Below are 5,936 nucleotides of genomic sequence, written 5' to 3' on the forward strand. Positions count from 1 at the left end.
TTCGTGCTTTTTTGTTGTTACAATAATTTGGACTTGAATATGGCCTTTTTAGATCTTGGGCTCCATATGAAAGTTGTAGGACTATGTCTTACCTTTCCAGCCATATAAAGTAAATCTAAATCCGAGGTCTATAACTCCAGATATGACCCAATTACCAAACAATGTTCCGGTTTGGACTGCACCAACATCTCTTTTCTAAGTTTGGCCATCTCTTTGTCCTTTCAATTTCAGTTCTTAAACTCATCAATCAATCCTTTCATTTATGTGATAGGCTTTCATTTAAAATGAATATTTACCATAAATTAAAGGTATCTTATATTATTAGATATGTTATTATAAAACATGCTTTAGTTAAGGAGTTATTGATACTTCAAGTGTAAAATGATGAAATAAAACCTTGATAAAAATGCACTTTTAAGTACTAATCACCCTTATTATGAGCATTTAATAGGAAGATCAGCTCAACATTTCCATAAAGTTGTGAGGATTGTTGAAAGAATTGAACAAGCTACGAAGAGGGGAAAGATTGAAGGTTTTGTCATAGATTCTAGAATAATGATGAGAGATAACTCTGGAGGTGGATGAGCAAGAGGCAAGTTGAGTTTGTGAAAGGTGATGCCATTGGCTATATAGTCCCTCGAACATCTTCAGAATGATAAGTGATAAAAAATGCTTGCTAGAAAAGCTGGTCCAAAAATAGCGATAAATTTTCATTTATATTGTTATGAAATTTTTCCATTTTGCATTTTGTTTTGGGATCACAACTCATTCTTTAACGAAACATGTCTTTTCTTTGTCTCTTTGTTGTTCTGAGGTCATGAGATGTTTAGTAGTTCATTTTTGATAAAATATTTTGATTGAACTCTGACATGCAATTAAGGTTAATCAATATTGAAAGATTAAAAATATTTTGATTTCAGAAATGACTCGATGCTTGTTAAAATGATATGGGGTGACCAAACAAATTTTAAGCTCATACATGGAACTGAATCACCCCCCATGTAGCTAACTTTTAGCAGTATGCATAATGACATGTAATGGATTCAGTAGTTATGGACTTGTGAATCAAGGTTCTTGCAAGTGCAAATCATTACACTGGACGAGATCAAAATTTCTCGATTCACACCAACCTTGCTTGAAATGAGAAAAGGTCATCTTTGATATTGACACGACTAAAAGATTGATGTCTTCTCCCAAGTGCAGGAGTGTCGAAATAATAAATAACCCGGCAAGACCGGGGTCGAACCACAGGGAGGTTAATTGTACAAATTATAAACAACAATTATAAAACAACAATAACAACAACAACAAGAATAATAATAATAATAATAATAATAATAATAATAGTAATAGTAGTAGTAGTAGTAATAATAATAATAATAAAGAAAGAGAAGAAGAAGAAGATGATGAGAACTTTGAGATGGAATATTAATGTAACGATTAAACAATGATAATAACAAATGTCAAGGTTAGAGGTTCCACTAATGGTATATCAAACAAGTATAGTATAAACTCTTATTATTGAATTGGAAACCACACACAAAGGAGGTTCCAATCAGATTATATATTGTTAACATGATTACATTAGTCATCTTATTCAATTAATGCTAATACTTGTAAATCTCGTCAAGCATTCATGATTATAACTTATGTTAACAACAAATCAAGTTCCTTTCATAGCTCAGGTGTCGGTTATACCATACATTATGGGCTATGAAAGTGCCAAGCATTTGTTGTACCAAGTGTTATACAACATAAATCAAGATTAGTCATTTAACAAGCAAAGTATTAAAGAGTGAACAAGATAGCAAATATAAAACATGTTAGTATCAAACATTAAAGTCCATATTAAGTTTACATTATACTTATTCTTACACCATTAGTGTAACCTTTTCACCTTGACATAATTAACTTAGCTAGACATAATGAAAGAAAGCAAAATAGATAAACAAAATAAGAACATAAAAGTTAACTAAGTAAAGGAAAGGAAATGAAAGGCATAAACTTAATATTAATGAAAACAAAGCATAAAAAATACAAAGAGAGAAAGGAAGAGCATGATCTTGATCTGGAAATCAAGATGCCTAAATGCATGGCAAATGCCTCCTTTTATAGGCCAAAAATGGGAACTATTGATTTGATGACTAATTGATAAGTGGGTGACCAACTTTTGACTTGGTGACAATCCTTATCTTCTCTTGTCTGCCCAAAACGTCATTGATAACGTCAAAATTGGAGCCAGTTGTAAACATGAAAGTTGTAGGCAATTGTCTCAGCTTTCTTGTGTAAAAATTTCAGCTCATTTGGACTTCTAGAACTCCAGATATGGCCAAAATACCGAATAGTGCTCGGGCTGGAAGACAGATTCGGGCTTCTTTGTTGTTGCTACAATTTGGACTTGATAATGGCCTTTTTAGATCTTGGGCTCCATATGAAAGTTGTAGGCCTATGTCTTACCTTTCCATCCATATAAATTGGACCTAAATCTGAGATCTGTAGCTCCAGATATGACCCAATTACCGAACAGTGTTCCGGTTTGGATTGCACCGACATCTCTTTTCTAAGTTTGGCCATCTCTTTATCCTTGCAATTTAAGTTCTTCAAGTCATCAATCAATCCTTTCATTTATGTGATAGGCCTGCATTAAAAATAGACATTTACCATAAATTATAGGTATCTTATATTATTAGATACATTATTATAAAACATATTTTAGTTAAGGAGTTATTGATACTTCAAGTGCAAAATGATGATATAAAACCATGATAAAAATGCACTTTTAAGTACTAATCACACCCCCCAACCAGCTTATTACTAGTCCCTAGTAATCAAAGCGTTAAAATAGAAAACAAATTTGCAAATTTCACAAAGCAAGGTATTCATCATTTAACTTCCATTAGTCTATCCAGATAAACAAACTCTCATTAAATTTATATATCTGCTCAATACCTCTTAACAAGATATTAATAAACCTTTCTTTTGTGCTCAATGTATCAACACATAATTATGGGGCTTTTCTTGGAAGAAAACAAAATTTTTGTTCTAATGTTTAAGGTTAACTTCCTTGGGTTGGGATTACTATTTTTGTCTTTTTTTTTTTTTTTAACTCTATATACATATACTTTAAAAACATCATGCATCTTTAACCCATGTAATGAGCTTTCAGCTAATGACTCCCAGACCAGTTGGTATTAGGGCATTAGGTGTTAAGACACCCCTACGAGCTTAGTAACTCGGGTCGCAGATACTGATATGTAGATAGTGCAATGTTTGATTCCCTTAAGCTTTTCTCCTCAACCCATGTAACAAGCGTTGGGCCAATAGCTCCCAAGTCAGTTGACTTTAGGGTATTAGGTGTTAAAACACCCCTTCGGGCTTAATTGCTTAGGTTAGGGAGGCTACGAAACCAAACTTATCTACATTTTTATTATCATCATTTTTTTTTTCTTTTTTTTTTTTTTTTTTTTTTTTTTTTTTTTTTTTTTTTTTTTTTTTTTTTTTTTTTTCTTTTTAATTATATACAATCCCTTTCCCTTAGTTGTTACCTTTAACAAAAGAACATAAATAATGTAATAATCCAATATGCAACCCACAATCATATGTTAAAGTGTGTGTGTGTAAATTAAGGTTTAAGAATACATGTTAAATAAGTATATGAGCAGAATTAAGTGGTAACAATACGAGAGTTTGTAAACCTGAATATTTCAGGAAGTATTATAATAGACCTTGTTAAGAATGGTTACTAAGATGCGTCTCAAGAGTCACTTTAACAAAAGAACTCCTTTACTCTGCCATCCTAGTAACAACAATTATGCACATGCTTTATGAAATGAAAAACAATTTTTTTTTATCAACTACTACCCTCTCCCCCCAACCAAAACGAGACATTGTCCTCAATGTTCTAAGGTAGAAAGATAGAGTATAGAAGATATCACCTGAAATAATGAACATTAACAAACCTGAAACACACTGAAACAAAAATAAGAAATGACAAAACACAAATATTATGTTATTAATAAAAAGAAAAGACACAAATTTTTACAAGCTAAGACTCAAATCGCAGTTGTGATTGTGGCTCACATCTTCCCTTGGTTTTACGTCCAAGAACGGCTTAAACGCCCTCTATGGGTCGGGGATAGGCTTCCCATCCAGTTTTCTTAAAAACTGGCAAACAGGGTCTTTTTTTAGTCAGATTCCCAAGACTATGCCAAGCATGTTCTTTATGAAAATGGGTTCCTAAGTTATGAATTGCACGATGCTTATCTTGACTATGATGAGACTTAAGAGTCAATAGAAGATTATCTAAAGACTCTCTGTGTTTTGAAATAAATCCCACCTTCTGACAATTTTCACAGTTTTTGCGGAATGCATCTGACTCCTTGAATATGATGGGCCAGTAAAATTCACTTTGTAAGATTTCTACAATCCTCTTTTTTGATGAGAAATGATCCCCACATGCCTTAGAGTAACAAAATTTAATGAAATTACTTACCTCATTGTCGAGAATGCATTTTTGAAATATTTGATCAGGACAATAATTGAATAAGTAAGGGTCATCCCAATAAAAATTTTGCTCGTTGCTCAAAAATTTTCTTTTGTCTTCAATACTCCAATGAGTTGGCAAAAATCCTGAAGCAAGAAAATTGATATTTTTAGCAAACCAAGGCATTGAATTAAGAGAAAGTAGAGATTCATCAGGAAAGTAATCATCGATTGGTGTGATGTCGGGTGTCGAATCTGTTGTCACTTTTGATAAAAGATTCGCATCAACCTTTTCGATGCCTTTTTCATCCTCGATTTCTTCCTGATTGGTCATGGCATGAGAAAATGGAAGTGCTGGCGGAGAATCAGTCGTTTCTTTGCAATTTTCAGATTCAACCCCTTCCTTTCCCTTAGAAATTGACTCATCATCTTTCTCATAAGGTTCAAGAGAGGGTTTTTCAATAACCTTACCACTGCGTAGAGTAGTGACTGATTTGACTTGATCCATGTGTTGACTTCCATAACTACTTGCATTTGCATTGTATTGCTCCTTGAGATTTTGCTGTGGTTTAGATGGAAACTTACCTTGCTCTTGAAAATTGAGAGCAGATGTGAATTTTGCAAGAGTATCTTTAAAATCTGTTATGCTTTGAGCAAGTTGAGTGTTGATTGTCTCTTGCTTTTCAATGAATGCATACAAAGTTTCCTCAAAATTTCTTGTAGGAGGTGGAGCATAAGGAGGTGCATATCCATGATAATTTTGGAAATTATAGTGTGCTTGAAACTGTGGTTGTGAAGTTTGTGCATTGTTGTTCTCACTCTTCCAATTGAAATTTGGGTGATTTCTCCAACCAGGGTTGTATGTTTGGGAGTATGGGTTGTGGTTGGCCCTTTGGAAACTGTTTAAAGCATGGGCTTGTTCATGGAGACATTCTTTAAAAGAAGGCAAGGTTGGACAATCGTTGGTTGAGTGTTCATTTGTTTCACAGATTTGACACACAATGTTTTCAACAGATTTTAATTGACCACTCTTTTTTAATTCTAGTGCCTCGACTTTTCTAGCTAAAGATGCAAACTTGGCTTGAAGGTCATGATCTTCCCTAAGGTTGTACATGCCTCCACTAGATGTGTGAGGTTGAGTTTTACTCGGTGCCTCATATGTACCCGCGGTGTCCCAATTTTGAGCATTTTCAGCTAACAAGTCTAAGTACTCTATTGCTTCATCAGGGTCTTTATCTTTAAAAGTTCCATTGCACATCAATTCAACCATTTGCCTATCTTTAGGTGTTAACCCTTCATAGAAATGTGAAACCAATCTCCATTTTTCAAAACCATGATGAGGACAAGCACTAAGCAAATCTCGATACTTGTCCCAACATTGGTAAAATGTTTCTCCTGGTTTTTGAGTGAAAGTGGTGATTTGTCTTTTGAAAGAATTTGTTCTATGAGATGGG

This window comes from Populus euphratica, unplaced genomic scaffold, assembly GCF_000495115.2.
Source record: "Populus euphratica unplaced genomic scaffold, PopEup_1.0 scaffold647.1, whole genome shotgun sequence".
In the NCBI taxonomy this organism is placed as follows: domain Eukaryota; kingdom Viridiplantae; phylum Streptophyta; class Magnoliopsida; order Malpighiales; family Salicaceae; genus Populus; species Populus euphratica.